The 23,256-nt window shown below is 44.0% G+C and overlaps 1 protein-coding gene and 1 long non-coding RNA gene across 2 annotated transcripts in view; both read left to right on the forward strand.

Moving 5' to 3' along the window:
* LOC116976848 (deubiquitinase DESI2-like) overlaps positions 1-23,256 on the forward strand; it is a 127,075-nt gene that overhangs the window by 62,131 nt on the left and 41,688 nt on the right. The gene's annotated exons all lie outside the window — the stretch shown is intronic.
* LOC116976849 lies at positions 642-20,290 on the forward strand. Its single transcript, XR_004413061.1, has 3 exons — positions 642-704; positions 4,409-4,413; positions 20,279-20,290. It is a non-coding gene; the product is annotated as an uncharacterized LOC116976849 (long non-coding RNA).

Genomic DNA, 23,256 nt, shown 5'->3' on the forward strand with positions numbered 1-23,256 from the left:
ATTTCAATTGACCAGCTTTAACCCAGATATAGGAAGAAATTAGATTTTAGATCTTTCACTGTTAACAGATCTTTATATGATATTGCAAAAATGAAGATAAAATAAGTATTATGCTGTCAGAATCCATTGTCGCAATGAGGTTAGGATGGAATTCCTTTCTTAAATTTGTTGACAGGCATTTTATTTAATCTAGAAAGCTTCATACTTCATCTCTGTGAACATGGCATTTGTCACACCGCTGCTGAGTAGCCCTATTTGTATGATGGATAAGACTGCCTGTCAAGAAAAATTACATCCTATTGCTATTCTCAAAACATCAGTCTTGTTGGGCGACTAACAGAATTAGCATACTGCAATCCATCGTGAGGCTCAAGGTGTGAAGGATGGGTGTGGACAGTAGCAGGAGTGATGAGGGATGAAACAGAGGACTTGTGCCTGCCCCTTCTGCCATCTGATACATTTAGTTTACAGATGCAGCATGGAAACAGATTATTTGTCTCATCGAGTCAGCGTCAACTAACAATCGCCCCGTACACCAGGTGTATCCTGCACTCTAGGGACAAGTATACAAGCTAATCGACTTACAAACCTACACGTCTTTGGAATGTGGGAGGAAACCGGAGAACCCGGTAAAAACCCATGTGGTCATAGGGAGAACATACAAACTCTGTATAGACAGCATCCTTAGTTAGGATCGAATCCATGTCTTTGGTGTTGTAATGCAGCAATGTTAGTTTAGTTTAGTTTTGGAAACAGGCCCTTTGGCCCACGAGTCCGTGCCGACCAGTGATCCCCGCACAATAGCACTATCCTACCACTAGGGACAATTTACAATTTTACTATGCCAATTAGCCTACAAACCTGTACGTCTTGGAGTGTGGGAGGAAACATGAGCACCCAGAGAAAACCCACACAGGTCATGGGGATAACGTACAAACTCTGTACAGACAGCACCCGTCGTCAAGATCAAAACCCGGACCTCTGGTGCTACAAGGCAGCAACTCTACTGTTACACCACCATGCCAGCACGTATTTGATCCAGATGTTTAGCTGCATGACACCCCATTGAAATGAAATCTCCATCTCCTAGTCAGAGCATAAAAACATCCATTATTTTTCAAATATGTCAGTGATCTGCTGCCAACTGTTTAATCGATCCTGACCTCGGGTGCTCTCTGGGTGGAGTTTGCACGTTTTCCCTCTGACTGCGTGATTTCCTCTAGTCTGGGTGCTCTAGTATCCTCCCACATTTCAAAGATGTGGGGGTTTGGGGGCTGATTTGCCTCTGTAAACTGCCCCTAGTGTGTAAGGAGTGGATGTGTGTAGGCAACTGATGACCTGGTGCCTCTTTTAATCCGGAGAAGATAACGAAAGCTCACTTGAAATCCCTCCCGGAAGTCCCCACAAAAATCCCTTCTGGAAGTCCCCACAAAAAATGCAGCTGATTCAATTCAATTCAATTCAATTCAATTCAACTTTATTGTCATTGCACAAATACGAGTACAGGTACAAGGAAATGCAGTTTAGCGTCTGGTCATAGTGCAAGATAGTAGAAATAAAAATACTGGTTAAACAATGTGTGCACTGTGGATGAATTAAACTGGTACATAGGCAAATAAATGTATACAAATGGGAGAGTATAAAAGATAGCTGGCGACGGGACTGTGAGTGCAGCAGTGTAATGGTGTTATTGAAAAAGCTGTTCCTCAGCCTGCTTGTGCGAGACCTGAGGCTCCTGTACCGCCTCCCTGATGGGAGGAGGGCAAATAGTCCATAGTTAGGGTGAGAGGAGTCCTTGATGATTTTCCCGGCCCGTCTCAGACACCGTTTGCGGTGGAAGGCATCCATGGCAGGGAGCGGGGCACCGATGATGTGCTGAGCGGTTTTCACCACCCGTTGCAGTGCCTTCCTGTCTCTACCTCATCTCTACCTCATCGGGACTTCTGCGCCGATCGGCGGGTCAAATTTGCCGTCTACGGCCGGGGCTCTGAAACCCCGGCCTGGCTGGATCCGGCAGATCCGTTCCCATAGCCAAATTCCACAGACGACTTTGGGGGCTGATGTCTTGCCCACCACCCCCGAGACGATCAAAACGGATAATGCGGTTAGGCTCTGGAACCAAGGGTACCTGAAAATTGGTGGTGGACATATAATAATATAATATAATATCATATAATATTATATAATATAATAGCTAGCATAACAAATCAGGAGACCCTAACCATCCCCTGAAAGCTCCTGATCTCTGTCCTTGTACACAGCCAGGCATTAAGGCCTTGAGGTTTAGAAACATAGAAACATAGAAATTAGGTGCAGGAGTAGGCCATTCGGCCCTTCGAGCCTGCACCGCCATTCAATATGATCATGGCTGATCATCCAACTCAGTATCCCGTACCTGCCTTCTCTCCATACCCTCTGATCCCCTTAGCCACAAGGGCCACATCTAACTCCCTCTTAAATATAGCCAATGAACTGGCCTCGACTACCCTCTGTGGCAGGGAGTTCCAGAGATTCACCACTCTCTGTGTGAAAAAAGTTCTTCTCATCTCGGTTTTAAAGGATTTCCCCCTTATCCTTAAGCTGTGACCCCTTGTCCTGGACTTCCCCAACATCGGGAGCAACCTTCCTGCATCTAGCCTGTCCAACCCCTTAAGAATTTTGTAAGTTTCTATAAGATCCCCTCGCAATCTCCTAAATTCTAGAGAGTATAAACCAAGTCTATCCAGTCTTTCTTCATAAGACAGTCCTGACATCCCAGGAATCAGTCTGGTGAACCTTCTCTGCACTCCCTCTATGGCAATAATGTCCTTCCTCAGATTTGGAGACCAAAACTGTACGCAATACTCCAGGTGTGGTCTCACCAAGACCCTATACAACTGCAGTAGAACCTCCCTGCTCCTATACTCAAATCCTTTTGCTATGAAAGCTAACATACCATTCGCTTTCTTCACTGCCTGCTGCACCTGCATGCCCACTTTCAATGACTGGTGTACCATGACACCCAGGTCTCGCTGCATCTCCCCTTTTCCTAGTCAGCCACCATTTAGATAATAGTCTGCTTTCCTGTTTGGTGGCAAAAACAGGAAAGCAGACTATTATCTAAATGGTGGCCGACTAGGAAAAGGGGAGATGCAGCGAGACCTGGGTGTCATGGTACACCAGCCATTGAAAGTGGGCATGCAGGTGCAGCAGGCAGTGAAGAAAGCGAATGGTATGTTAGCTTTCATAGCAAAAGGATTTGAGTATAGGAGGTTTAAGAAGAATCGATTAGGTTTCTCGCACACAGGCTACCCAACCTGATCTTTCACAGCAAAATGCTGCAAAGATAGGAATAAGGAATGAGAGGAGAGAAGGGCAGTGGAGTGGACAGGGGACTAATTACTATGAAGGTGTATTGGTGAACACTCTTTCATGATGCAAATAGAGTAGTTGCCACCATAACATCTTGGTTAACAAATTTCTGCTTAAACGTATATTATCCATTAAATAAGAGAGAGAGCAGAGAAATTGAATCATTCATGAATTAAACTTCGTACAATGTGTAAAATGCTCTTTCATGCACCATCAAGAGTTTATTTGTTTAGCCCTCAGTTTTGAAACCAGTAGTTGTTACTTAGAAATAAATAAAAGTTTCTGCAATAAAGACCTCGGGATCAACTGTTCAAAGGTTCATGGAATTCTTAAGGCAACCTAACAGTCAACACAAAACATGCTCCGTTCGAAGTATAAAATAATTTGTTTTGTGCAATCACTGGGAATAGCGTTAACATACAATACGTGGCCCAATGAGAGAAGTTTTTAATCCCCATACTATAGATTGAGTTCAAATCCCAAGTTCTATAAATGAAAGGCACTTATTATATATACCCCTTACATATCGTAACTTGAAATGCCATCTTTAAAGCATGGGTATGTGACAATTTTCATCTGCTATTGAACATAAATACATGTATTCATATCAGTTAATTTCAAAACAAGTATAATCCTCTCATTATTCTTTCTCATCTACACTTCTCCCTTGTTCTTTATTTTATTCTTCTTCTCCTTACGGTTCTATTTTCTATTTTCATCTTCATTACATTCATGGTTGTACAAGACACTAAATTGATTTAATAAAAATCTTCGAGGGGTACAATGGTGTAGCTGGTACAATTGCTGCCTCAGTGCAGCTCCAGTGATCTGGGTTTAATCCTGACCCTGGGTGCTGTTTATGTGCAATTTGCATGTTCTCCCTGTGACCATGTGAATATCCCTCTGGTGCTCCTGCACCTCTCCCACATTCGAATGATATGCGGACTGGTTGGTGGATTCATTAGTCTAGGTTTCGGTTTATTATTGTCATGTTTATGGAAGAACAGTGAAAAGCTTTGTTTTGCATGCTGTCCAATCAAATCAGATGATACCAAAGGAGTCGTCAACCTTGTTCTGCATTGGGGCCAGGACCCATGTCTGTGAGTGGATGGAGGGCCACATCTATCGCCATATTGTGACACTTGGTGTAGTTTTTCGCATTAGTTTTCACATGTTTTTCAATTAGTTTTCTGCAGTTCCCAGGTCAGTTCCCAGGTCAGCCCCGGGACTAGCTGCAGTTCCCAGGTCAGCTTGCCTGCCCCGGGACTGGCTGTAGCGCCCAGGTTGCCTGCGTGCCCCGGGACTAGCTGCAGTTCCTAGATCAGCTTGCGTTCCCGGGACTGGCTGTAGCGCCCAGGTGGCCTGCGTGCCCCGGGACTAGCTGCAGTTCCTAGATCAGCTTGCGTTCCCGGGACTAGCTGCAGTTCCTAGATCAGCTTGCGTTCCCGGGACTGGCTGCAGTTCCCAGTTCGGCTCGCCTGCCCCGACACCTGCCATACATAAATGCAATCAGTATAATAGATAGAGCACAGAGTGTACAATATGGTTCTCACCATTGCAGCACACCAGATCCATAGTCCAATATCTGCAATGGGGTAGAGATGAATCAGAAAGTACCCGAGTTTATGGAAGGACCGTTCAGAAATCTGAAACAGAGAGGAAGAAGGTGTTTCTGACTCTGGTGGTGCGAACTTTCAAACTTCTGTATCTTCTGCCTGACAGGAGCGAAGAGAAGAAGGAATGAATGGCAGACACAAAATGCTGGAGTAACTCAGCGGGACAGGCAGCATCTCTGGAGGAAAGGAATTCTTTCTCTCCAGTGATGGAACATAATCACCACGGTCATTCATTCCTTGTGTAGGAAAGAACTGGTTGGTTGTTTTAAACTACCATTGATGCTGGTTTAAATCGAAGATAGCCGCCTGTCCCATTGAGTCACTCCAGCATTTTGTGTCTATCTTCGATTTAAATTAGCAGTTCCTTACTACACAAGGAATGAATGTCTGTGGTGATTGTGTTGGCTGCTTCTCTGAGGCAGCGCGAAGTGTAGATGGAATCAATGGTGTGGAGGTTGGGTCTTTGTGAGGGACTGGGCTATATCCACAACTGCAATTTTTTGCGGTCTCGGGCAAAGCTGGTCTCAAACCAAGCTGTTTTGCAACCCAACAGTAGGCTTTCTATGGTTTGTCAGAATGATTGGAGAGATGCCGAATTTCCTTAGTCTCCTGAGGAAATCAATGTATTGGTGCCTGCTTGGCTGTCACTTCAATGAAGTTCGTCCATGACAGATCGATGGTAATATTGGAAAGAAAGTGCGGAAACAGGCGTTTGACCCACCAAGTCCGCACCGACCAGCAATCGCCACACATACAATACAATACAATACAATACAATACCTTTTATTATCATTTGAACCTCACATGAGGTTCAAACGAAATTTGGTTTCTGCAGCCATACAAAAAAAAGAACCAAGACACACACCAACACAATTCAATTCACATAAACATCCATCACAGTGAGTCCTCCTCACTGTGATGGAAGGCAAAACTTAAACATATCTCTCCCCTGCACTCCCCTCTCCCCCCCCATGTCAGAGTCAAAGACAGAGTCAAAGCCCCCGGCGGGCGATGTTAAATGTCCCGCAGCCATTAAAGCCACGCCGGGTGATGCAAGGCCGCGCACCGGGTCTTGGTGTTGGAGCCCCGGCGGGCTCTTGGTGTTGGAGCCCCGGCGGGCTCTTGGTGTTGGAGCCCCGGCGGGCGCTCACAAAGTCCCGCAGCCATTCCAAGCCGCGCGGGGCGGTGATGTAAGGCCTCGCTCCAGGTAATCTTCAACCCCGCAACTCGGGTGGGAGAAGTCGCCGTTGCGGAAGCCCCGAAAAGCGGTCTCCCAGCAGGGACCCGCGGGCTCCCGGTATTACTGTCCACAGACCTGCGGTAGGAGCTTCCGAATCTCCGGGTGTCGGGTCACAGCAGCGTCCACCACAGCTACACCCGCTCCGGACTCGGCCAGCTCCGTGATGGTGAGTAAATCCGCAGCTCCGCGACTGGAGCCCCAGGTCATTCCTGTCGGAGGCCGCTCCACGTTGCAGCCCCAACGACAACGGAGACCCGACAAAGAAAAGGTCGGGTCTCCCGTGCAGGGGAAAGACCTTAAAGTTCCCCCACCCCACCCCCACACACACATACCCCAACAAAAAAAAACAATAAAACAATAAAAACTACATAGAACAAGACAGAAAACAATAAAAAAGACAGACGGACTGCAGAGGCCGCTGCTGACAAGAGTTGCGCCGCCCACTCCTACATTAACACTATCCTACACACACTAAGGACAATTTACACTTATACCGAGCCAGTTAACCTACAAACCTGTACGTCTTTGGAGTGTGGGAGGAAACCGAAGATCTCAGAGAAAACCCACGTGGTCACAGGGAGAACGTACAAACTCCGTAGTCGGGATCAAACCCGGGTCTCCGGCGCTGCAAGCGCTGTAACGCAGTAACTCTACCGTTGCGTCACTGTGACACATGATTAGTGCAAATGGGTGCTTAATGGTTGTCGCAGATTCAGGGGAGCTGAAGGGTCTGTTTCCATGCTGCATGATTCAATGAGTAGTTTATGTTCCACATTTCTGATTCATCTCATTTTGGGGACGACAGATGGCACAATGGGCTAAGTGTTCGGCTGGCGACCGGAAGGGTAGCCGGTTCGAATCCCGCTTGGAGTGCATACTGTGGTTGTGTCCTTGGGCAAGACACTTCACCCACCTTTGCCTGTGTGTGAATGTGTGTGAGTGATTGGTGGTGGTTGGAGGGGCCGTAGGCGCAGATTAGCAGCCACGCTTCCGTCAGTCTGCCCCAGGGCAGCTGTGGCTACAGAAGTAGCTCACCACCACCGAGTGTGACTGAGGAGTGTATGAATAAAGCGATGTAAAGCGCCTTGAGTATTCTAGAAAGGCGCTTTATAAATCCCATCCATTATTATTATTATTATTCAATTATGTCACACCATGAGAGATGTTTTTAATCATCAAACTATAAAAGTGAGTTCAAATCCCTTTCACTATAAATGAAAGCCACTTATTATACTCCACATATCAAACAGCAAGTATTAATTAAATTTGTTACTCAGATTCTACCGAAGTTACATATTTACATTTTGATTATCTTTGGTTAAAATATTCTTGTGGGGGAAAAAAAATCTCATTCTATCAATTTTATGCCTTTTAGTTTAGAGATACAGCGTGGAAACAGGCCCTTCAGCCCACTGTTTCCGCACCGACCAGCGATCCCTGCACATTAACACTATCCTACACACACTAGGGCCAATTTTATATTTATATCTAGCCAGATAGTCATAGCTCTATATCATGACGGAAACAGACCGATTGGCTCACCTTCTCCATGCCGATCATGTTAACATTCTGGGCTAATACCATCTACCTGCATTTGCTCTTTAACCTTCAGAACCCTTCCTATCTGTATCTGTCCAAAGACATTTTAAAGGTCCCAAGTGTATCTGCTTCTATTGCTTCCTCTGGTAGCTCGTTTAGGACCTTCCCAACCGATCTAGATCCGGTTGTGAACTTAGATATTCTTCATCACTGTCCACTATACTACTATTTTTGGTGTCATCTGCAAATTTACTAACAATGTTAAATACACTGTCATCCAAATTATTTACAAAGATTACAAATAACAGTGGACCCAACATCAACCCGTTCAGCATTCCACTGGTCACCAGCCTCCAATCAGAAAAGCAGCCCTCCACAACAACTGAAGATAGACACAAAATGCTGGAGTAACTCAACGGGTCAGGCAGCATCTCTGGAGAAAAGGAATAGGTGGCGTTTCAGGTCGCGACCCTTCTCCAAACTTACAGTCAGGGGAGAGGGAAATTAGAGATATGAAGAGGTACAAAGAACAGATGAATGAAAGGTATGTAAAGGGACAAATCGAAAGCAGCATCGATGATCAAGGAACGTGGAGCCCACAATGGTCCATTGTTGGCTGAGGAGAAGGTGATAATGAGTGAAACTAACGAGAACAAGAATGAAACGAAGCAGGATGACAGTGAAACTTTGGCCCATCAAGTCTAATCCACCATTCACTCATGGCTGATCTATCTCTCCCTCCTAACCCCATTTTCCTTCCTTCTCCCCATTACCTCTGACACCTGTATTAATCAAGAATCTATCTATCTCTGCCTTAAATATATCCACTGACGGCCTCCACAGCCTTCTGTGGCAAAGAATTCCACAAATTCACCACCCTCTGACTAAAGAGATTTCTCCTCATCTCCTTCCTAAAAGAACGTCCTTTAATTCTGAGGCTATGACCTAGACCCTCCCACTAGTGGAAAATCCTCTCCACATCCACTCTATCCAAGCCTTTCACAATTCTATATGTTTCAATGAGGTCCCCCCCTCATTCTTCTAAACACCAGCGAGTACAGGCCCAGTGCCGACAAATGCTCATCATATGTTAACCTACTCATTCCTGGGATCATTCTTGTAAACCTCCAGACTCTCTCCAGAGCCAGCACATCCTTCCTCAGATATGGTGCCTAAAATTGCTCACATTATTCCAAATGTGGCCTAACCAGCGCTTTATAGAGCCTCAACATTACATATCTGTTTTTGTCTACAAGCCCTCCTGAAATAAATTGAGTTCGCTTTCTTTACTACCGATTCGACTTGCAGATTAACTTTTTGGGAATCCTGCACCAGCACCCCCAAGCCCCTTTGCACTTCCAATTTCTGGATTCTCACCCCATTTAGAAAATAGTCTACACCTTTATTCCTACTGCCAAAATGCATGACTCCACACTTTGCTACATTATGTTCCATCTGCCACTTCTCTGCCCACTCTCCCAACCTGTCCAAGTCTATCTGCAGAGTCTCTGCTTTCTCTACACTACATGTCCCTCCACTTATTTTTGCATCATCTGCAATCTTTGCCAAAAAGCATTCAATCCCCTCGCCCAAATCATTAATATACAACGTGAAGTGTAGCGGCCCCAGCACTGACCCTTGCAGAACTCTACTAGTCACTAACAGCCAACCAGAAAATTCCCCCTTTATTGCCACTCTGCCTTCTACTATCCAGCCAACCTGCTATCCCTGCTAGTATCTGCCCTTTGATACCATTGAAGATGATCCTTAGCAGCCTCACGTGTGGCACTTTATCAAAAAAAAATCAATATCCATACAGCTAAGTTGTAAGCTGCCCAATTGAAATATGAGATGCTGTTCCTCCAATTTGCATTCGGCCCTCACTCTGACAGTGGAGGAGGCCCAGGACGGAAAGGTCAGTATGGGAATGGGAAGAGGAGCTTAAGTGTTTGGCAACCGGGAGATTGTGTAAGCCAAGGCGGACTGTCAAGGGCATTGCTAAAATCCATATAGACAACGTCCACTGCCCTGCACTCATCAGTCCTCTTCATGACCTCTTCAAAAAAACTCTTGTAAGATATGTGAGACATGATTTCCCATGCACAAAGCCTTTGCAAAGAAGCAAAAAAATCTCTACTTAAACATTTCAATCTTCTTTCGAATGCCTCCTACACGCTTTGGTACTGATTTTGATGCATTTGCATTATTTATTACATGCATTTATTTGCTGTTTGAAGAAGTTGCTCTCCAGGCAACCCATGAAGAAATTAAGTAGCTGATGGTCATATTGCTTAGAACTGCAAGATTTAGGGTGACTGCTTTTGTCCTCAATTCTGCCAAGTTTAGTTGCTTTTAAATTGACATTTTTATTGAAACCCTTCGGCTATGTCTCAACTCCAACGGTGCAGTAATTAAGTTGTTGGTCTGCAGAACCAAAATTGATGCCAACCGATAATGCAGTGCATGGTGGAACGTTTGGTCATCATCGAGGTTCTTTCCATTTAACACAAGTGACACAGGTTAAAAAAATCCTTAAACTTACCTCTTATTCAACCATCTCAAAGTTACGTAAGCAGTCTTGGCCCGAAACCTAAGTTTAGTTTAGTTTAGAGATAAAGCATGGAAACAGGCCCTTTGGCCCACCGAGTCCATGGTGACCAGCAATCACCCATACACTAGTTCAACCTCCACACATCGGGACAATTTTACAGAAACCAATTAACCTACAAACCTGCTCTTCTTTCGAATGCGGTAGGAAACCAGAGCACCTGGAGTAAACCCACGTGGTCACAGGAAAAGCGTACAAACTCTGTACGGACAGCACCCATAGTGAGGATTGAACCCAGGTCTCCGGCACTGTATGGCAGCAACTTTACCGTGAGGACTGGGGGGATTCTGTCCCTGTTGTGACTGGGTTGAGGGGGAGCTGGAGCAGAGCTGTAGGATATCGAGGATACCAGTGTGAAGGTCTCATCTATGATGGAACACAGATGCAACATAAACAAAGGAATTGAGAGTAGAGACGAGACTTCACATCTTCCCACTCTGCCTCCTGCAAAGACTCTGACCCCTACTCTCAATTCCTCCGTCTTAGCAGTGATGTGATAAATTGAATCACCATCCAACTTCCAGAAGATGCCACCTGGTATCTTTCTTACTTCTTTGGAGAGTTGGACTAAATGTAATATTTTTAAAAATGCTCCTGTCAATCATGGTGAACATGTTATATAGTTGTTCAACACTGTCTCCTGAAAATTGTCCCATTGACTTCACTTGAATGAAATTTGGAGCAGGCTACATTAGGCTGCGCTTCTTAAAAGTGCAGTTAGCACAATACACCATGGACATTGCATACAATGCCATCAAATTTACAGCACAGAGACCGTCCATTCACCTATACTACGATTTAAGTTTTGCAAAAACCTCACTCCATTGTTCCTAATCTAAGACTATGATCCAAACCCAAATACCCAGTCGGCCCATTAAAATGGCAGCCACTCAAATGGCCAAATACAGTGTACCCTCATTTTACCGGACCTCTTTATTAGAGATTCCGGTAATAGCAGACATCCCCACCAACAGCTTCCCGCACCACCCCTGGCTTGTACCCCCTCCCCTGCCTCTTACAACGAGAGAGTCTGAAGAAGGGTCGTGACCCGAAACGGCACCTATCCATGTTCTCCAGTGATAGTAAGTAAGTAAGTAATTTTTATTTAGATAGCACGTTTGAATCAACTCGCGTTGAAACCAAAGTGCTTTACATAGAAGAAATTAGGAATTAGAAATTAGGTTTCCATATTTCCATAAAAATTAAAAAAAATTAAAATGACACAACACACTATAGAATTTAACATGAACGTCCCCCCACAGCAGTCAACATTTTCCACTGTGAAGGAACGCAGTAAAAACTTCAGTCCACCTCCTCATGTTCATCCGAGGTCGGTGATGTTGCCTGACCCGCTGTTACTCCAGTACTTTGTGTCATTTTGTGTATTAACCAGCAAACCAGCAATGTTGTTTGTTTCTACTGATACAATGATAATACCGGACTCAATTCTTGCGCACAATCGGCACCATTCCCCCCTCCCCCCCATGGTTCAGTATAATGAGGGTTTACTGTACTTTGAAGTTCACTACTTCCTAATTGCTAAAAGGACTGAAAGACTTCTGGACTTCACCTAATGAATACATTTGGAACAGCTTGGAAATATTGCATTGGGGTCATTTATCCCATAGGTTGCTATGTTTATGTGATTATTGTATTCATGCAGAAAGTCCATGGCTTGTAATCACCGACTAGTTTCTTCACAAAATTGCTGGCAGCTGGAAATATCTCAACTGTCCATTTACAAAAGCGCTTTTGGATGATGTAATACAATTAAGCTAATTAGACAAATTGTCCAGTGACACTTTTGAGGGAAGATGTGAAGTAATTAGCATTGCTTCATAATACACCAGAATATATAAGCAGAAAACATACATCACGTTCACTATCACCAACAATGAAAGCTGGTCAGAGTACCACTTGAAATGCTGAAAATACAGGGATCCAACATCACTAACATATCAAGTGTTACTTAAGCTAATTGGATCTGTTCCTCCATTAAGTAAAGTGTTTTTATTAATTTTGTTCCATTGAAGTATATCAAAGATAACATTGAAAAAGTGCTCTTATTATCAAGACCCCATATTTTTACTTAATAATGAATTGTGAGATATGCATTCAGTCCATGCTATTTGTACTATTATTAAAAATAATGAACATCAGGAGATGATTACCTGATTCCTGGATATACATTATGACTTGTTTTTCTTTTTGAATTATTTTTCACGAAGCTTTCTAAACCAAAATAACAGTATTCACTCACAAGATAAAAATGATTAAACGACTCCAACTGGTCCAGAACGCAGCCGCCCGACTCATCACCCACACCAAATCCTGGCATCACATCACTCCAGTCCTCAAAAAACTTCACTGGCTTCCCGTCTCCCACCGGATCACCTACAAAATCCTGGTCCTCACCTACAAAGCCCTCCACCATCTGGCCCCCACATATCTCATTGACCTCCTCTCCCCCTACCAACCCTCACGGTCCCTCAGATCCACATCAGCCGGTCTCCTCTCCATCCACAAGTCCAACCTCCGCAGTTTTGGGGACAGAGCCTTCTCCAGGGCAGCTCCCAGGCTCTGGAACTCCCTCCCCCAACTGATCCGCAATTCCGTGTCCCTCCCCATCTTCCAGTCCCGCCTCAAGACCCATCTCTTCACCTCTGCCTATCCTTAGCCCCACGTCCCCGTCCCTTTTCATCTGTGCATTAATTGCCTCATGCTGTGTTTTGTATTGAATTCTGTCTTTACTTTGTGTACTAGTCATGTCTCTACTATTTATTTCATTCCCCTTACATGTTTTTCCTATACATGCTCAATTTTTGTAAGGTGTCCTTGAGACTCTTGAAAGGCGCCCATAAATAAAATGTATTATTATTATTATTATTAAATGTAATCAAGCTATTTATTTATTGATCTGCATATGTACACTCTGCCTTACTGGCACATGCCATTTCTGTTTCACATTGGCAGTGTAAGCTGTTCTGGTTGTTGGTTAGACTTGTGTGGGCGATTGACACAGGTATTGTGCAGATAGGATCCATGGGCTCCGTGAGTGTCCAGCAATAGGTCCCTGAAGAAATGCATGGTCCGAAGAGCCCCACAACGAGGCAATTATATTGTGCATTACAACGTGGAAATCATGTCATAAGGTCATAAATGATAGGAGCAGAATTAAGCCATTCAGCCCATCAAGTCTACTCTGCCATTCAATCATGGCAGATCTTTCTCTCCCTCCTAACCCCATTCTCCTGCCTTCTCCCCATAACCTCCGTACTAATCAAGAATCTGTCTATCCCTGCCTGAATATTATGCACTGACTTGATCTCCACAGCTTTCTGTGGCAAAGAATTCCACAAATTCGCCACCTTCTGACTGAAGAAATTCCTCCTCATCTCCTTCCTAAAATAATGTCCTTTCATTCTGAGGCTGTGACCTCCGGTCCTAGACTGTCCCACTGTCCCACTGGAAATCATAGGCTTATGTGGATGATTCATGTTAATAATTGTGTAGGAAGGGACTGCAGTTGCTGGTATATACAAATTGCTGGAGAAACTCAGCGGGTTAGGCAGCATCTATGGCGAGAAAGAACAGGTGACATTTCTGGTCGCCATCCTTCTTCAGACTGAAATGTGACATCCTTTTCTCCAGAGATGCTGCCTGACCCACTGAGTCATGTTTTGTCTCATTAAAGTTTCCAGGAATGTCTGTATCCATCTATCCCTGTTAGACTTGTGTGGGCGATTGACACAGGTATTGTGCAGATAGGATCCATGGGCTCCGTGAGTGTCCAGCCATAGGTCCCTGAAGAACATCCGTTTTCATTTGCACAATATTGAAAACAATAGGTGATTGAAGTTTGAGTCCACAGTGTTCACTTTGTCAGGCTGTTTTGTTTGTAGTGCAATCAGATCTGTCTGATAAAGCAGAAATATTTAAAACATATTCTGTATTAGGTCATAATCTATTCCTATAGGCTAGGCAGCTGTCTTCAAATTTATTAAGAATTAAATTAACATTAAGTGACCAATATTAGTATACAAACTTAAAACACACGGTATTGGGGGTTCAGTATTGATGTGGATAGAGAACTGGCTGGCAGACAGGAAGCAAAGAGTAGGGGTAAACGGGTCCTTTTCACAATGGCAGGCAGTGACTAGTGGGGTACCGCAAGGCTCAGTTCTGGGACCCCAGCTATTTATGATATATATTAATGATTTGGACGAGGGAATTGAATGCAACATCTCCAAGTTTGCGGATGACACTAAGCTGGGGGGCAGTGTTAGCTGTGAGGAGGATGCTAGGAGGCTGCAAGGTGACTTGGATAGGCTGGGTGAGTGGGCAAATGCATGGCAGATGCAGCATAATGTGGATAAATGTGAGGTTATCCACTTTGGTGGCAAAAACAGGAAAGTAGATTATTATCTGAATGGTGGCCGATTAGGAAAGGGGGAGATGCAACGAGACCTGGGTGTCATGGTACACCAGTCATTAAAAGTAGGCATGCAGGTGCAGCAGGCAGTGAAGAAGGCGAATGGTATGTTAGCATTCATAGCAAAAGGATTTGAGTATAGGAGCAGGGAGGTTCTACTGCAGTTGTACAGGGTCTTGGTGAGACCACACCTGGAGTATTGCATACAGTTTTGGTCTCCTAATCTGAGGAAAGACATTCTTGCCATAGAGGGAGTACAGAGAAGGTTCACCAGACTGATTCCTGGGATGTCAGGACTTTCATATGAAGAAAGACTGGATAGACTCGGTTTGTACTCGCTAGAATTTAGAAGATTGAGGGGGGATCTTATAGAAACTTACAAAATTCTTAAGGGGTTGGACAGGCTAGATGCAGGAAGATTGTTCCCGATGTTGGGGAAGTCCAGAACAAGGGGTCACAGTTTAAGGATAAGGGGGAAATCTTTTAGGACCGAGATGAGGAAAACTTTTTTCACACAGAGAGTGGTGAATCTCTGGAATTCTCTCCCATAGAAGGTAGTTGAGGCCAGTTCATTGGCTATATTTAAGAGGGAGTTAGATGTGGCCCTTGTGGCTAAAGGGATCAGGGGGTATGGAGATAAGGCAGGTACAGGATACTGAGTTGGATGATCAGCCATGATCATATTGAAAGGCGGTGCAGGCTCGAAGGGCCGAATGGCCTACTCCTGCACCTATTTTCTATGTTTCTATGTTTCTATGTTTCTAATATCTCTCCCAAAATGTAATGTGATTATTCAAGTAGACCAGCAAATGTGCACGATTTCAGGCTGTACTGCATGTTTATACAGATGATATTTCACAAATAACTCTACTACATATCTAATCATATATTTGGGGCCTTAGACAGCAAATGATAAACCTTAGAAAACTTTTATCTCAGTATCTCTGCCTGTTTTGCTCAACTGGATTCAAGCGACAATAAATTCAGAATAAATTGTTGTCAGTCTAAAGAAGCAAAGCATTTTGAGCATATTGCAATCTAGCTCTCTGCCCTATTGCAGAGGAAATCAGGATCAGTTCTTTGCAGACAAAATGTGCAGGAAGGAACTGCAGGTGCTGGATTACACCGAAGATAGACACAAAAAACTGGAGTAACTCAGCGGGTCAGGCATCATCTCTGGAGAAAAGGAATAAGTGACATTTCAGGTCAAGACCTTTCTTCAGATTGAGAGTCAGGGAAGAGTGAAACGAGATATGAAAAGGTATATAGAAAAACGGAATAAAAAGTATGCAAAGGACGTCAAAGCCAGCAACGATGATTAAGGAAAGGTGGAGCCCACAATGGTCCATTGCTGGCTGTGGAGAAGATGATAACTAGTGATACAAACAGTGAAACTCAGCTTTAAATACTCAAGAAGAAAAAATCTCCAGAATAATGAAAAACAGATGAGGATTTGGACAAAATTGGAACGCCGACCAAAGAGCCGACAGTAGCATGATTGAATGGCATTTTACTGTGCACTTTCAATGTCTGATCCTGTAAAAGTACATTTGAGCAGTGGGGCCTATTTCATGTACTGATAGGGTATGGGCGAGGGTTGTTGATTCTCTGACCATTGGATATTTCTATGTGAGGAAATTGAAAAGTTTTAGGTTGATATATATTTTGATATAAATCAAATATATTTTAAATTTGTCTGCTTTATCATATAGTTTGGAGATGCACTGAGTCAAACCCCATTCTGACCTGGATATTAACATGTTTCATTGTTGGTGGTCCTTCAACTCCTTGCCAAATAGTACCTTCACCAGATAGACACCAATATTTAAAAATATCTTCAACCTCACCAGCACCTTCACAATAGCAAATAAATAGCAAATTACCAGGAGCAGTGGTAGAGTTCCTGTCTTACATCACCAGAGACCCGGGTTTGATCCTGACTACGGGTACTATCTGTACAAAGTTTGTACCTTCTCCCCATGACCGCGTGGGTTTTCTCCGGGTGCTCCAGTTTCCTCCTACTCTCCAAAGACGTACAGGTTTGTAGGTTAATTGGCTTTGGTAATAATTGAAAATTGTCCCTAGTAGGATAGTGTTAGTGTATGGGATGATTGTCCCTAGTAGGATAGTGTTAGTGTACGGGATGATTGTCCCTAGTAGGATAGTGTTAGTGTATGGGATGATTGTCCCTAGTAGGATAGTGTTAGTGTACGGGATGATTGTCCCTAGTAGGATAGTGTTAGTGTACGGGATGATTGTCCCTAGTAGGATAGTGTTAGTGTATGGGATGATTGCTGATTGGCGTGGACTCAGTGGGCAGAAAGGCCTGTTTTTGTGCTGTATCTCTAAATTAAACGCAACTAAATATCAATTTTACTTGTAATGTCCACCTTCTGAAAATGAGTTTTACGTCAAATTGTATCGAGAAAGCTCTAAGGACAAACTAACAATGATGTCCAATGAGAATTCATCTGAACAATAATATTGGTGTTTGACTTTATTTTTCGCATTATGGACAAATTAGAATTGAATTATTGCTGCTTTGTAAGGTTAATGGAGAAAAAAATAACAACTGATAATTGATGTTCATTTAACTGACAGTTAATTGCAACCTTTTGTTGTGTGCTGGATTTAATTCTGACTTCCTCGTAGAACTATAGTGGAGAAGCTTTAATCTTCTAGCAACAGGTGTAACTACACCTCAGTAGCTTAGTGCTGAATGTCAGAAGAATTCTATCTCATTGCGAGTCCTGGGAGATGATTAATTTTCATTAAAATGTTTCTCATTGAAGAGCAATTAATAAAGCTGAACTTTTTACAACCTAATGTCAGCCCTATGTGGGATAAGAGAACCACACTGTTAATATCATAAGTGCTAATGAGTCTGTGTCAATTAGTATTCTGGGCAGATCAGCGAACAGCTGGATATGTGCCATCTCTGTCTTTTGATTAAATGTCGTTTGTGATACAGTGGCTTCCATCCAGAAGAAGTGAAGGTTTAATATTTATTTTGTTATTTGTCAGGCGCTCTCTTGTGTTCAGTTGTCATGAGTTGGTGGAAGTTACAGGATAAAGCCACACACATGTGCAAAAGGTCAAAGTGTGTAAGAAAGGTAGGGAGTGGAATAATGTATGGCAAGATAACAAGGATGACATTAAGAAAACTATTTAGAGTTAGTCCAGTAATGAAGGAAAATAATACAATTCGGAATGCATAGTAGAATGTAATAGGTAAGGCAAATGAATAGTTACGCAAAATTCTTCCATGTTCGGTGTTTACCATGACAGTATGCTCACTGGTATCCTTTGCAACCTGTTTATACTCAAGCAAATCTCATAATTATATCAGACTGTCAGGTTTAAATTTTTTTTGGTGTGAAACCATGTAGATATATTGTCATCCCCTGTACTTTTTAATGAAACCACTCATTCTTGTAGCTTTGACACTTGCATTAGACACAGAGCATTAGAATTTGTGAGATAGGTTATTAATGATAGCCATTCAAAAGGGACAGTAGAGACAGATTAAAGAGATAATTACACTTCCTTTTGGAAACTGATGTGACAGAGAAATAATAGGCCTGCTGATAACAATCAAGGAGGTTTACCTTCTGGAACAAAAGAACGCTGCCATAGCCAACACTAATTTCACTACCAAAAGTAACATATGTGTTCTTTCCAAGTGACATATTTGCTTCATGTCATCCGGCAGTGTTACTGGGACTTCTCATCTCAGGGTTTCTCACCTCTAGGTTAGCCTGGTAATCACGACAGGTTATGCAAAGGCTTTCTTTTGACTTTGGCAGAATCAATCACTTGCATGGAATTCAAGCAAGCATGAACTGAATCAAGGTTGGCAGAACATTGAAATCTTTTGCCGTCTTTTTTTTTTGCACTCCTTCGTTGATACTCATTTCTTTAAAGGTGCGATCTGCATGCATGCATGTTTCATCATCTTTGGATGCTGCCTGACTTGCTGAGGGTTTCCAGCATTTTCTCGTACTAGTTTACCTTTCCAGCCTCAGCAATCTGTTTTTAATTTCACGATATATTCTAGATTGCAACTTACAAAATTCAGAATTTCAGAAACCGAGTCTGATATGCAGCTGCTACCAACCTTTCCATTTGTGCTGCAGCCGAACATGACTTTCTCCCCAGAGGCCTCGCTACATAAATTTTCAACCAATCGTTTCCTTATAGGGACTCCTTACTTCCTGGTTTGCTCAGAATTACTTCCAATCAACTATTGGGTTGTATCACACTTTGATTTGAGAACAGCACAGCGGGGCAGAGGTAGAGTTGCTGACTTACAGCGCCAGAGACCTGGGGAGATGGAGAGAGGTGGAATGAAAGGGTTATTTGAAACGAACTAAGCACTGCTCAAGATCACAAGAAATTGCAGAGGGTTGTGGATGTAGGCCAGGGATGGGCATCACACACCAGAATGAATGGCTTTCAATATTGGAGCAGCAGGAATTAGAAGACTTGTAGAGATGTTACCTACTGCAAGCTTGGGTAATTTAGAAAGCTCACAAGGTATTAAGAATGTAAGAAATGGGAATATTAAAACAAACCTATCAATGGACCATGATTATTGTAGATCAGTGAAGCTTGGCAGTTTGCATTAGGGTCTTGTTGGGGTTGAAGAGATTGGATCAGTTCAGCCAAACACAGCATGAATGGTGGGAGACTGTGAGAGGGATGCGAAGGTCAGATTTGGGATGAACAAAGACTAATGTCCTCATTTCAGCAGCTGATGAGCTAGAATAGGCAACGAGATGAGTAATATTCCCAAATACTCAAAGGGGAATAAAGAGAATTTAATTTTACATGCTGAGCCATGATAATGTGGAAGCAGATTCAGCATTAAGTTCCAACAGGAATTCAATAATATTAAATTAAGGCCCCATCTGTTCTCCCAGATGGAGTAGGTAGTAATGATATCATAGGGGGTTAACTTATTCGATGGGTATCCAGTGGACTGGACTGTTTAGTTTAGTTTAGAGATACAGCGTGGAAACAGGCCCTTTGGCCCACCTACCAGTGATCCCCACACATTAACAATATCATACACACACTAGGGACAATTTCACATTATACCATACATTGACGGACCTGTATGTCTTTGGAGTGTGGGAGGAAACCGAAGAACTCAGAGTAAACCCACACTGGTCATGGGGAGAACGTATAAACTCCATACAGACAAGCACTCGTAACCAGGATCGAACTCCGGTCTCTGGCACTGTAATGCCCCTGTCCCACTTAGGAAACCTGAACGGAAACCTCTGGAGACTTTGCGCCCCACCCAAGGTTTCCGTGCGGTTCCCGGAGGTTCCCGGAGGTATTTGTCAGTCTCCCTACCTGCTTCCACTACCTGCAACCTGCGGCAACCACCTGCAACCTCCGGGAACCGCACGGAAACCTTTGGTGGGGCGCAAAGTCTCCAGAGGTTTCCGTTAAGGTTTCCTAAGTGGGACAGGGGCATTAGGCAGTAGCTCTACTGCTACGCTGCCGTGCCGCCCCCAACTGTTGATTGTTGATCAGGGGGGTTAATTTCAAACCCCACCACAGCCACTGGTAAATTTAAATCCAAGTAATGAAGTAAAGCGATAGTCACAGTTAAGATGAAATGTCGTATTGTTGTAAAACCCCTATGATTTACTCATGCCATTCAGGGAAATAAACTGTCCTTCTTGGCCTGGCCTCTACGTGAAGCAACATAGTACTCCTGCAGCAATGTAGAACACTCTAATGTTCACGTTCACAAGTTATAGGAGTAGAATTAGGCCATTTGGCCCACCGCGTCTACTCCGCCATTCAATCATGGCTGATCTCTGCCTCCTAATCCCATTTTCCTGCCTTCTCCCCATAACCCTTGACATCCATTCTAATCAAGAATTTGTCTATCTCTGCCTTTAAAATATCCACAGACTTGGCCTCCACAGCTCCTCTGAAATAGCTGAGCAAGCGATTTGGTTGAGGGAAGATCACAGATGAACATCTCAAGAATGAAGAATAACCCCAAATAAGTCATTCCCCACCACCATTACCCAACTTTCTCTGTTACATCCGCGACTGTACTGAGGCTGCCTCCACTAAACTTCCACTTTGTTCTCAAATTCACTTGCATTATAGCTGATACCTCTCTCCCCGTCTTGATCTCTCTGTCTCCATCCGAAGGGACAGACTATCTACTAACGCCTACTAAAAACCCACTAGAGATAGACACAAAGTGCTGGAGTAACACAGCGGGTTAGGCAGCATCTCTGGAGAAAAAGAACGGGTGACATTTCGAGTCGGGAAGCTTCTACTTTTGTAGTTTACTCTGGGTGCATGACTCCCACAGCTACTTTGACCACACCTCCTCCCACCATGCCCCTTGTAAAGACTCCATCCATCCCTTACTCTAAATTTCTCGGTCTCCACTTCATCTGCTCCCAAAACAGGACTTTCCACATTCAGACATCTTTTTTCAGTAAACATGGTTTCACTCCCGCTGTTGTGGAAGGAACCCTTGTCCGTGTCTCCTCTGCGTCCCGCAGTTCTGTTCACTCATCCATCTGCCCCAATCAAAACAGGGATAGAGTTCTCCTGCTCCTCACCTTTTATCCATCCAACCTCCGCATCCATCCCTAATCCCCTGTCTTTCAAAAGTGCTTGATTGTCAGCTTGGGTCTACATAAATAGAGGTCTTTCTTCTACGGAGTTAGATTATTTTTGATCCATGGCAGGCAACTTAAGCCGGTTTTTAATTCTGTTCACACCATCAGTGGAAGCTGTTTCCTAAAATAAAACATGAGTTTATCTCTTAAGTAAGCAGGGATATCCCGTCTATTTGATTTATGGATCAGGCCGAGCAGAGTGAAAATCTGTGCGTTTCTGATAGTGGGCCTGATGGAGTAATTATTAATACTGACGTTTATTGTATCTCACAGACACACAGGAAGGAGCTGCATACTGATGAGCTGGACGCACAAAGGCTTTTTCAAGGTTAGGCTACACATAAGCTAACATGATGTTGATTGACTACACTAAAGAACACGTCAGATTTGGACTATGCTGAGAAATTGAAAGAAAAAGCAGCTTGTTGCATTTTCAAAGGTTTGTTTATTAGTCACATACACCTAGGTGTAGTGAAATTCTTGTTGCCAGTGCAGCACATAAAAAAGAATACAAACATAACAATAATAAAGAACTTTAACATACAAACTTCCCCCCACAATGGTTCCCATTATGAGGGAAGGCACAAAGTCCAGTCCCATCCCATGTCCACCCATAGTCGGGCCTATTGAGGCCTCCACAGTCGCCGCTACGGAGGCTCGTTGTTCCAGGCCGTTCTCGCCGGGTGATTGTACTCCGGCGTCAGGAGAATCTTCTCAGCGGCGTGGGAACCCTGGAACGGCCGCTTCCCTTACCGGAGACCGCGGCTTCCGAAGCCAACAAGGCCGCGCCGGATGGAGCTCCACTACTGGCGATCTCGTCGCGAGATCCCAGACTCCCGGTGTAAAGTTCAGCGCCGCCGCCCGCAGCTGGCCGCTCCACAGTCCCGCAGCTCCGCGATGTTTTACTCGGCGGTCTTCAGCTCACCGGAGCTCCAGCGCGGTGACCCGGGCTAGGCATCGCCCGCTCTGCTCCGCGATAGCGTTCCAGCGCTGTGCTGCTGCCGAAGCCGAGGTTCTGGACGGTCCCCTCAGGAAACGCCGCTCCAGGCCCGCTGGTAGGCCGCGAGGACGGGTCGACGGTGCAGCCCGGAGAAAAGCTGCCTCTCCGACCAGGTAGGGACCCTGAAAGGTAGTTTCCCCCTCCCCCCCCCCCCAACCCCCCACATAAAAAAGGCTAGAACTCCTAAAAACAAAACACTCAACTAACTAAAAATAGGAAAAAAGATGAAAAACAGACAGCTGCAGGCTGGGCAGCCATGCCACACAGGACGGCGCCCTTCTTCCCATCTATGCTCAGACTCACCTTGGCAGTAGGTTCGATTGAATCAATTATGTTGATTAAAATAGCACAACATTCCTTTAAGGTAAAGCATTTCTTTCACCTCCTTCCCACACCTGACACTTGGACACATAACCCCAAATGTTCCTGATGCCTTTTCACACAGAGTGTGTAGGAAGGAACTGCAGATACTGGTTTACACCGAAGATAGACACAAAATGATGGAGTAACTCAGTGGGACAGGCAGTATCTCTGGACACACCACAAAGAGGGTGGCGGATACATGGAACGTATTCATGCATAGTCTTTTCTTTGGCTGGATAGCACGCAAACACAAGTTTTTCACCATGCCACGGTACACGTGACAATAATAAACTGAACTGAACTGAAGGGCCCGTTTCCACACTTCATCTCTGAACTAAACTACACAATTGATGATATGTTAGCATCAACAGCACCAGCGGGAGTCGTGTAGTTATTTTATTTGAAATATATATTTCTTCCATAAGATAGGCAGTAAATTCAATCA

Source organism: Amblyraja radiata, chromosome 9, assembly GCF_010909765.2.
Source record: "Amblyraja radiata isolate CabotCenter1 chromosome 9, sAmbRad1.1.pri, whole genome shotgun sequence".
NCBI lineage: Eukaryota > Metazoa > Chordata > Chondrichthyes > Rajiformes > Rajidae > Amblyraja > Amblyraja radiata.